This window comes from Amphiprion ocellaris, chromosome 19 (genome assembly GCF_022539595.1).
Source record: "Amphiprion ocellaris isolate individual 3 ecotype Okinawa chromosome 19, ASM2253959v1, whole genome shotgun sequence".
Lineage (NCBI taxonomy): Eukaryota > Metazoa > Chordata > Actinopteri > Pomacentridae > Amphiprion > Amphiprion ocellaris.
This window is the reverse complement of record NC_072784.1, coordinates 10035610-10047548: the sequence shown is the minus strand read 5'-3', so window position 1 is coordinate 10047548 and position 11939 is coordinate 10035610. Positions and strand designations below refer to the sequence as shown.

The window sequence follows — 11939 nt, the reverse complement described above, 5'->3', positions numbered from 1 at the left end:
TTCACATCGATTTAGTTTTAATTTTTGCATCTTTGTGTCTTTTTTTAAACTTTTGTCATGTTTGCATCTTTTAGTCACTTGGTATCTTTTTGAAATCCTTTTCTGTCAATTTTGCCTGTTATTTTTGCATCTTTTGCGTCTGTTTCATTTTTATTTGCAGCTTTTTGTGTATTTTCACGTCAATTTTGTCTTTTGTTTTTGCGTCTTTGTCACATTTCATGTTTTGGTTTGTTTTTGTGTCATTTTTGCATCTTTATTGTAATACTTGCTTCACAGCAGCTTTCAGCCTCATGGACGGACTTCTTCAGTAAGAATCTTTCTGATAAAGACGCAGCATCTCATCGGTTGTGTCAGAGCTGTTCGGAGTATCAGCGTCGTCCTGATCTTCCTCCTGCTGATCAAACAGATGAACCAGTTATTGATCGGGTCACGTGATGCGTTCAGGGGCAGTTAAACAGGAAGGAGGCGTTCAGGGTCCCTCCAGCTGCAGGATTTGGCTCCGGTGTGAAAACAGGGATCAGGAATATTAATAGAGACATTACATAAGAAGCTTCACCATTGAGCAGCTCAGAGAGGAGATACCTCTGCTGTTAGAAACCCCCCGGTTGCCTAGCAACTGCTCCGGAGGATTGTCAAAAGAGGAAGAGATGATTTGTTACGAGACTGAGATGATGTTCTGGAGAGTGTTAGTCTGAGAGTCAGTTATTTCCACTGTAAAGTTTAAAAAATGTGTTCAGGAAGGGAAGAATGTTTTCACCTCATGAACACATTTATTCACTTAAAATTGGAATATTATGCGTACACAAACATATACATGTGTATTTATGTGTATTATCAACTGATAACTGCACGAACATCGTTTCTCTTTGTTGCTGCAATAAGAAAAAAAATCAAAATCCTGGATGCTGATGCACCCCAACATCAAAAACATGGATATTAATGCACCAAAACACCAAAAACATGGATTTTAATGCACCAAAACACAAAAAACTGGATATTAATGTAACAAAGCATCAAAAATCTGGATATTAACGCACCAAAATATAATAAAAACTTGGATATTAATGCGCCAAAATACAAAAAAAATGCATATTAATGCGCCAAAACATTAAAAAACTTGGATATTAATGCACTAAAACACAAAAAACTGGATATTGATGCACCACAACACCAAAAATCTGAATATTAATGCACTAAAACACAAAAAAATGGATATTGATGCACCAAAACACCAAAAATTTGGATATGAATGCATCAAAACATCAAAAACCTGGATATTAACACACCTCTAAATTTTGAGTTTCCACATTTGTTGTATTTATGTGGTTTTCTATTGGGTAAGAAAATAAAAAAATCATCACATATGAAGCTTCATTTAAAGTCCGGACACTGACTTTGTGTTCTTTCAGTGGTCTTTGTGGTTTGTTGCAGCACGTAGAAGCTGCTCAAAGGTCACAGCAGGAAGCTTCAAATATAAAATCAATGAAGCTCTGCGATGAGGAGATAAGGAGTCTGTTCAGACAAACTGTTCACATCAAACCTCATGCTGCTGCCAACATATCAGATCTGAGGGTTTATTAAAGTCAACATAAACAGTGTGTGAGGAAGATTGACCTGCAGATATTGCTCTTGACAGCGACTCCGGGAATATGACTGGAAGCCTGATGGATGGAGGCAGATACAGTTCAGACATAGAGAACAGATAGCAGGAATATAAAGAAATGTAAACTTAGAGGGACAAAAACCTGAATATTGATGCACTAAAGTACTAAAAATCTAGATATAATGTAAAAAACATGGATTTTGGCTCAGCAAAGTGTATCAGAGTACCTAAACCCCCTATACGAACATACATAAATGTGAAAATTCTGGGTATTAATGCATCAAAATGGGCAAAATCTTAATATTGAGGCACCAAAGCATCAAAAACCTGGATATAGACACATCAAAATCTCAAAGTCCAAGCCTTAATGCACCAAAATGTCAAAATTTGGATACTGATCCACCAAAATGTGAAATATCTGGTTATTAACACTCTGAAATGTTTTGCAAAATATATATATTGATGCACCAAGGTATCTAAAACCTGGATGTCTGTGCACTGAATTAACACAAATTGGATTTTTACTGCACCGCACTATAAATGTTCTATACATTAGCACACCGACGTATCAAAACCTGGATAGTAACACACCAAAGTATGAATAATATGTATATTGTTTCAACAAAGTATCAAAAATTGTGATATTACCACAATAAAATGTAAAAATCTGGATTTTAACGCATCAAAGTACAGAAAACCTGGATATGAGCATACCATAGAAACCTGTAAAAAAAAAAAAAAAAAACCAAACCCTGGACACTAAAGATGTTTTTAAAAAAAATTAGGATTCTGACGCATCAGAATGTTAAAAACTTGGATTGTAATGCACTAAAGTAGAAATAATTTGCATATTATAGCACCAAAGTATCAATAAAACATATATCAATATACATAAATGTCAATAACTTGGATTCTGATGCATCAAAACATAAAAAAATGAATATTAATGCACCAAAACGTCCAAAACGTGGATTTTAATGCACCAACATACAACTACCCTGTATACTAACAGTCCTGTATTCTGACTGGAAGCCTGACAGATGGAAGCAGACACTCGTCATGTTTCTGTAAGAACCCAAAAGAACAAAACTTCAGAGTTTTCGGTTTGACCTGCTCACTGGTCGGAGTCAGTCGGAGGTTTCAGACTGTGGATATGATGTCTGATCTCTCAGGAGTGATTCAGGTCCGACTCAACAAGCTGCTGCACAGATTTCACAGTCTGAGCCCACAAAAGGTCAAACCGACTCTCCAGGATGACTCAGAGGTTCTCTTTCATTTCTAGGAGTCTTACAGGACTCCAATACTGGTCCAGATGAGTCCAAGATGTCGAAAAACATGATATTGATGAATCAAAAATGTCAAAAACCTGGACAGTGATGCATTAAAACACCAAAAATCTGAATACTGAGGCACCAAAACATCAAAAATCTGGATATTAATGTACTAAAACATCCAAAACCTGGATGGTGATGCACTACAACACCAAACCCTGGATGCTACTGCAACAAAACACAAAAAACCTAAATACTGACACACAAAGTCATAAACACTGTGGCCATTAATGGATCAACACATCAAAAACCAAGATACTGCTGCAACAAAACACCAAAAAAATCTAAGTTCTCATGCACAAAAACATCAAAAACTTGGATAGTACTGCACTAAAGCAGCTTTTCCAGGATGCCTGTATGTTTGTGACACCTCAACTGAACCCTTTCAGCTTCAGGCTATTTTTTAAAACTTCCACCTAAAAAAAACACCTAAATCCAGTCAGCAGCAGCTCAAAGCTGAGAGGACAAACTGAACAACCTTCAGAGAAACTCAGAATGTTTTTTTTTATCAACCCTTTAAATTTGATGACTGGATCATGAAACCTGCGCATTGATGCACCAAAACATCAAAATGTGAATGTCTGAATGTTGACACCAAAACGCCAAAACTCTCAATACTGATGCATGAAAACATTATAAATCTCGATTTTAATGCACCAAACATCAAAACTGTGAAGGCCGACACACCAAAATGTCAAAAACAAATGTTTTTATGGAACAAAATGGCAAAACCTGGATATTAAAGCACAAAAATATCATAAACATGGATATTAAAGCACCAGAATGTCAAAAACCGGGATATTAAAGTACTAAAATGTCAAAAACTGGGACATTAAAGCACCAGGATGTCAAAAACCTGGATATTAAAGCACCAAAACGTCAAATACCGGGATATTAAAGCACTAGAATGTCAAAAACCAGGATATCAAAGCATTAAAACATCAAAAACCTGGATATTAAAGCACGAAAATGTCAAAAATCTGGTTATTAAAGCATGAAAAAAATCAAAAACTTGGATTTTAAAGCATTACAATGTCAAAACCTTGGATACTGAAGAACTAAAATGTCAAAAACCTGGATTTTAAAGCACTAAAATGTCAAAAATCTGGATTTGAATGCAACAAAACACCAAAACCGGGACATTAAAGCACTAAAATGTCAAAACCTAGATAATAATGGACCAAAACGTGAAAAAAAAAAAATGGTATTAATGCATCTGAACCTCAAATTAAATTATCAGTGCCTAATTATCTATAGACAATTAAAGTGGTGATACTTGCAAGACAACATTGCAATTTTGCAACTTTCACAAAATCTTCCAAAAAGCGAGAACAACAGTTTGAAAAGGAGAAATTAAATGTACCATGAGCGGTTTGGATCAGAGGAATGAAACTACAGCTCAGTACTGAATCCATTACTGCTGCTAATGACAACCGTTAGAACATGTGAAGGATTCACTGGCTAATATTTGCTCAGTTTCCCCCTGAGATGCTCATTATCAGCTCTAATTTGACTTTAAAGGAAGAAGACGAGGCTCCTCTTGGACCAAACGTCTTAAACCTCCAAACCACATTTCCTCCACTAGTATGTTTATGTTAAAAACAAATATTAACACAACATAGCACCAAAAACCTGGATATTAACTCACAAAAACACCACAAAAAGCTTAAAGATTTAATCTTGTCTTGTAGTTTAGCATGTCTTGTCTTGTGTCATCTCAGCTTGTCTTGTTTTGTCTAGCTTAGCTTAGCATGTCTTATATTGTTTAGCTTTGCTTATCTTATCTTATCTGGTCTTGTCCTAGCTTGTCTTATTTTAGTGTAGCTTTGCTTGTCTTGTTGTTGCTGGTCTTGTCTTACCTTCGCAGGTCTTGCTTTGTCTTAGCTTAATATGTCTTGTCTTAGCATGTCTTACTTTGTTTAATCTTGTGCAGCTTAGCTTAGCATATCTTACCATTTTTGTTTTAACTTAACAAGATTATTAGCTTAATATGTCTTCTCTTGTCTTTCCCTGTCCTGTCCTAGCTTAGCTTAGCTTGTCTCGCTTTGATTTGTTTTAGCTTAGGTTAGCATGTCTTATCTGGTTTTGTTTTAACTTATCTTAACAAGATTATTAGCTTAATATGTCTTCTCTTGTCTTTCCTTGCCCTGTCCTAGCTTAGATTAGCATGTCTGGTCTTATTTCATTTTTCCTTGTCTTGTCTTAACCTAGCATGTCTTATCTTGCTTGTGTAGCTTAGCTTAGCATGCTTTATCTTGTAAAGTTTAGCTTATCTTATCCTGTTTTGCTTTAGCTTAAGTTAGCAGGCCTTGTCTTGTTTTGGTTAGCTTAGGTTAGCATAGCTTGTCTTGTTTTGTTTAGCTTAGGTTAGCATGCCTTAACATGTTCTGTTTTAACTTAGGTTAGCATGTCCTACCCTGCTTTGCTTTAGCTTAGGTTAGCATGTCTTCTCTACATTTTACTTTAGCTTAGGTTAGCATGTTTTATCTTGTTTTGCTTTAGATTAAGTTACCATGTCTAGTATTGTTCTGTTTAGCTTAGGTTAGCATGTCTAATCTTGTTTTGCCTTAGCTTAAGTTTGTATGTCTCATCTTGTTTTGTTTTGGCTTATGTAACTAAGTTAGCACTTCTGGTTTCTTTTAACACGGAACCGACAACGCCACCTAGGGAATGTTAACAATCCAGCCTCTCAACTAAAAGAAAAAAACAGCAAAATAAACAAACAAAAAGACAAGGCAACAGAGGCACAACTCGGCTGTCCGACCCTACCAGCGTATGAAGCCGCCGCTAAGCCGGGACACAGTCGACGGACTCTGCACTGCAGCCACAGAACACTGGTCTGTCTAGGAGTGTACAGGAGTATAATGGAGCTACGTTCGTCAATCAATTTGAACCCCTAGTTGCAACGGCCAAACCAATCATTAGTTCCCCCACAGCTGTATGGCATGATGGCTCATCAGCCGGTCACACTTAGGTTAGCATGTCTAAACTTGTTTTGTTTTAGCTTAGGTTAGCATGTCTAATCTTGCTTTGTTTAGATTAAGTTAGCATGTCTTATCATGTTTTGTTTTAGATTAAGTTAGCATGTCTTGTCTTGTTTTGCTTTAGCTTAGGTTAGCATGTCTTATTTTGTTTTATGTTAGCTTAGCTTGTCTTATCTTGTCTCATCTTTCCTTGTCTTGTTTTAGCATTTTTTTGTCTTAGCTTAGCTTAGCATGTCTTTTCGATCCACATCTTTCACCAGCTTCATTTGTGTGTCCATATTCTCCATGTTAACTGTAAAAACTAAATTATTTCACTATCTTTTGTATCATCAGAAGGTTTCTTTCAGGTGAACCATGTTAGCAGCTGTTGTTTCTCCCTGATGTTGACATTTAGAGCTCAGATACACGTTCAGTTTTCTTCTCTGATTGATCGAGTTCATTGATTTGCAGATGGATGTTTCTAATGGTGAGCTATTAGATTTACTGTCCTCATTATAAATCTGCCTCCTTCATGTCTCAGCGACACTAATTTCTGATTTCTCACCTCCAGTGATTCAGTTACTCGCTGCTCCGAGCTGCTGCCTCACTTTGTCTTTTTCTAATATTTTCCTCGTCCTCTCGCTGCCTTTAATCCTGTTTTCACAAAGCCACAGCTAATGTGATACTAATGTGGGTTTTACATTTTAACCCTTGTGTGAATAAAATGTGTGAATCCTTCCTGCTGCACAAAGACCCTGCTGCTGTTTTAATAGAAAATCCCAACTGGAGGAACTGTGGTGTTCAGGGTTTAAACGTTTGGTACATTAATATAAAGGGTTTAGACGTTTGGTATATTAATATCCAGGTTTCTGATGTTTTCATATATTAATATCCAAGTTTTTAATGTTTTGGTTTGTTAATATCCAGATTTTTAATGTTTTGTTGCATCAATAATAATGTGTCTGATGTTTTTGGTGTTTTGTTGCATTAATTTACAGGTTTTTAATGTTTTATTGTATTAATATCCAGGGTTTTGATGTTTTGCTATATTAATATCTAGGTTTTTGATAGTTTGTTTTGTTAATATCCAGGTTTTTAATGTTTTGGTGTACTGATATCCAAGTTTTTGATATTTTGGAGTATTAATATTCAGGTTTTTAATGTTTTGGTGCATTAATATCCAGGTGTTTGGTATTTTGGGGCATTAATATTCAGGTTTTTAATGTTTTGGTGTATTAATATTCAGGTTTTTAATGTTTTGGTGCGTTAATATTCAGGTTTTTGGTGTTTTCGTGTATTAATATTCAGGTTTTTGGTGTTTTGAGGCATTAATATCCAGGTTTTGTTGTATTAATATTCAAGTTTTTGGTGTTTTGGGGCATTAATAATCAGGTTTTTAATGTTTTGTTGCATTAATATCCAGGTTTTTGGTGCTTTGGCGCATCACTATCCAGGTTTTTTGTGTTTATTTTTGCAATAATAGCCAGATTTTTGATGGTTTGGTGCATTAATGTCCAGGTTTTTGGTATTTTGTTGCATTATTATTCGGGTTTTTGGTGTTTTAGTGTGTTAATACCAGATTTTGGTACAATAATATCCAAGTTTTTTTTAACATTTTGGGATAACAATATACAAATTATTCATACTATGTTTTAAGAAAGTCATGTTTTTTCACATCTTAGTGCATTCATATCCAGGTGTCTGATCTTTTGGTGTGTCAATTTCCTTTTGTTTTTTTTTGTTTTTTTTTTTACATTTTGATGCCTCAATATCCAAATTTTTGATACCTGATACTCTAATATACATGTTATTTATACTTTATTACTATCAAGGTTTTTGATCTTTTAGTTCATTATTAATCATATTTTTTAATGTTTTGATGAGTTGTTTTGATGTGTTTTTGACATTTTCTGCATTCATTTAAGTTAATGCAGCTGTGAAATAACAGATTGCAATAAAAATTGCTGCTACAAACTGTTTAAAACGCACATTTTTTACAGTGTATCTCAGAAACTGAACACATTAAAGGCTCCTCCTCTTCATTAAATCCATATTAAGCTTCTATATCCTGCTGTGTTGAACAGTTTACCGACAGTGATTGATTTTACTGCGATCAGTTACATCATTAAAAAGATTCCTCATCAGCTGCTCTGATTCGTTGCGTTCTAACAGGAAGCTGTGAATAAATTCATCCTAATAAAACAGAATCTGATCATTAGAAGCTGCTGCAGAGTCTCAGAGGAATGAAGAGCCTGAAGCAGAAATAATGAGGCTCACAGGGAACCAGAACCCTTCAAAGTGGACCATGATGACCTCAGACTATCCCGACCACCTCCGCATCCCTTCCTATACACAACATTGGCACACAGCTACACACCTGGGATAACCACCAGGAGGATAATTAAAGTTCATCAGATCATCAGCAGCAGAGATTAAACATCTGTACTGGTGGTATTTAGCATGTCAGGAGCCCAGAGAGCCAGGGGCAACTGTGTGACTGTTAACGTTCCCATCAGATGACCACAGAGACACAAAAACAACCACAAATAGACAAAAACAACCAAAAATAGATGAAAAACAACCACAGACAAAAACCAACCACAAAGAGACAAAAACCAACCATAAAGAGACAAAAAACAGCCACAAAGATGCAAAAATAACCATGAAGAGACAAAAAGCAACCATAAAGAGACAAAAACAACCAAAAATAGATGAAAAGCAACCATAAAGAAACAAAAACAACCACAAATAGATGAAAAACAAGCACAAAGAGGCAAAAAAACAGTCATAAAGAGGCAACAACAACCATAAAGAGGCAAAAACAACTATAAAGAGACAAAAACAACCACAGAGACAAAAAGCAACCATAACTAGACAAAAAAACAATCATAAAGAGGCAAAAAAACAACCAGAAATAGATGAAAAATAACCACAGGCAAAAACCAACCACAAAGAGACAAAAAAACAAGCATAAAGAGAAAAAAACAATCAAAAATAGATGAAAAACAACCACAAAGAGACTCTTCAGATTGACTGTCCAAGCCTCTGAGAATTAACAACACAATCAAGGTCATGCTTCTAAAGACTTTTTTCTCATTTGAAAGCCCGCCGTGCTGATGCTTCCAGTAATGTAGGAATCTATTAATCTGATGCACACATGGGTAGAAGGTAAACTAGCTTTAAATGTCTCTGGGAGTAAAAAGTTCAGGAAAAACAAGGCGTGGGTGTGAATTAATGAAGAGCTTCCTGAATAATGAACGATGTCACGCAGAGTTGAAATTTTTGGGGTGTTGGATTGAAACGAAGAACTCAAAGAACTTGGACTGCAGACGTGAGCGGAATGAAACGAGGTGAGGTTCAGGTGAGAAGATGAAGACAGGAAGGAGAAGACCTGAGAAACCTGGAGGACGCTGAGGTGGAAGGAGGTTCGTAGAGGCGACAGTAACGCAAATGGAATTAGACCAAGCAGTTATTGTCTAATTTCTGAAAGGCCGCTGAGGTTAATAACACTCAGAGCCAGCTAACATTTTCAATAACCGACTCGTTAGCATCAATAATTAACAGGATCAGAGGCATTGATGAAACAGTGAGGAGGTTATTACGGTGACACTCTTTTCACCTGGACTCTGATTAAACTGCAGCAGGAGGATCATAAATCTGACAAGTTCTGGTTCTGTTCCGCAGACAGACCTGAGAAACAAGAGAAACCCGATAGAAAGATGCACCAGATAAACCGAGCTAATGTAGCGCTGAGAGACAGATGATTGACTCGGCCTCCAGAACTTTCACCTTGTTGTCTTTAAACCATTTCTGTGGAGCTTCGGCTGTTTGCTTCAGCTCATCGTCTGGATGGAAAACAAATCCTCAGACTGCATCAGGTTGTCCTCCAGGATTTCTCCAGACTTGCTGCATTCATTTTACCCTCTACCTTTACAAGCCTTCCAGGACCTGCTGCTGAGAAGCATCATGATGCTGCCACCACCATGCTTCACATCATGATGCTGCCACCACCATGCTTCACATCATGATGCTGCCACCACCATGCTTCACATCATGATGCTGCCACCACCATGCTTCACATCATGATGCTGCCACCACCATGCTTCACATCATGATGCTGCCACCACCATGCTTCACATCATGATGCTGCCACCACCATGCTTCACATCATGATGCTGCCACCACCATGCTTCACAGTGAGGATGATGTCTTTATGATGATGTTCAGTGCTTGGTGTCCACCAAACATAGCATCTAGTCTGATGGACAAAAAGCTCCATTCTGGTCTCCTCAGAACAAAGAACCTTCTTCCAGTTGACTTCAGAGTCTCCACATGTCTTCTGGTGAACTCTAGTCCAGATTGAATTCAAGTTTCTCTTTCTCTTTTTCTCCCATAAAGCTTTGACTGGTGAAGAACAGACAACAGTTGTTGTATGAACAGTCTCTCCCATCTCAGCTGTGGAAGCTGGAACTCCTTCAGAGGAATCATAGATGTCTTGGTGGCCTCCCTCACTAGTCTTTTTCTTGAAACTCCTTTAAATAAAACTACATATAAATTTCCCCAAATTAGAAAAAAAAATCTTCAAAATGACAAAAATGTTCTAAAATGACTAAAAAATGTCCAATATGATGAGGGGAAATTTTCTCAAATGAACAAAAAAATAACAAAATGACAAAATCATTGCTTTCATAAATTACAATAAATATACAATGTGACTGAAAATAAAGCACAGAAGTGACTCAATTTTAGAAGTATCTTGAACCTATTTTTCTTGGAGAACCATTTCTGATGGATAAATGAACCAATTTTTGAGACCAGCTGCAGCTGATGAAGTGATTTTGTTTTGTTCTGCAGGGTTTCATGTGTGATGGAGATCAGAGGAAGATGAAATGGAAAATAATGTCAGGGTTCCCTCAGCCACTTGTCATGGCTGGACGGACAGAAGAGAAGAAGAAGAAGAAGGAGGAGGAGGAGGATTTCAACAGGGAGAACCTCCTGGTCTGCTGAGGATTGTGTTCCTGCAGGAGGAAACATCAGCTCTGTGATGTATCATTAAAGTCAATTACAGAAGAAGCAGATGCTGCTGTTGGCTCAGTGTCGGAGGGGGAGTTAATGTGGTCCATCGCCGCTTCAACTAGAACTCAAACAGTTAAATCCATCCCTCTCCTCCTGCCTCACTCGCCCGCCTCTCTCACCACCTGTTAGTGTGAAACCCTCGTGCACGCTCACGCTGTGCACGCTCGCGGCCGCCGTTTGTGTAGGAATCTCCTCCACTCACACTCAGAGGTAAGAGCTTATTCTTTGCATTTCTGCTGTTTCTGCTCCGTCTTCTGTCGTCTTTTTCTTATTTATCCTGGTAATAAAGTGTCTTTATTCCAGTGAGATTTTCAGGACTTTATCTTCTATTTTATTTCACTTCACTGCAGTTCAGCTGCAGCTCTCACTGCTTCTGTTCACTCCCTGTTTTATCACATAAGCAGTTTATTGTGTTGTTTTGCAGTAAGTCAATCTAATATGAAACAGTCCCTATGTGAAGCTGAATAAGGAGCTTTTATAGCGAAATAATTTGATTATGTGTTTTATTTTATGAGCACACAGACGTAGATTTCAAACGTTCAGCGTCAAATGCTTCATTTTCTACATTCTGGTGAATCGTTATGCACCAGTTTGTTGTTTTGATTCATCTGTCCACAAATGTCCTACATGACAAAGACAATGTTCAGAATGATGTTGCATTTATTGACAAAGAATTTGCCCAAAAATAATGTTAAACCAGTCCAAAAAAGAGAAACAATTAATCTAAATTACTTAAAATTTGTCCAAAATGATAAAGAAAATGTCCAAAATCCCACCAATTTGCGTATAATAACAGGGATACAAGGGATCCTTCACTGTCTCTGTCTTCTAACGTCTTTTTTCTAATTTATCTCAGTGATAAAGTGTCTTTATTCCAGAGAGATTTTCAGGACTTTATCTTCTATTTTATTTCACTTCACTGCAGTTCAGCTGCAGCTCTCACTGCCTTTGTTCGCTCTCTGTTTT

At 36.9% G+C, this 11939-nt stretch overlaps 1 protein-coding gene across 1 annotated transcript in view; it reads left to right on the top strand.

The window, feature by feature from the left end:
* The first annotated feature begins 11026 nt into the window (after positions 1 to 11026).
* doc2a (double C2-like domains, alpha) overlaps positions 11027 to 11939 on the top strand; it is a 54464-nt gene continuing 53551 nt past the window's right edge. The window contains exon 1 of the mRNA XM_023273737.3: positions 11027 to 11183. The gene's annotated coding sequence lies outside the window, so the exon portion shown is untranslated. The remainder of the gene's footprint in view (positions 11184 to 11939) is intronic.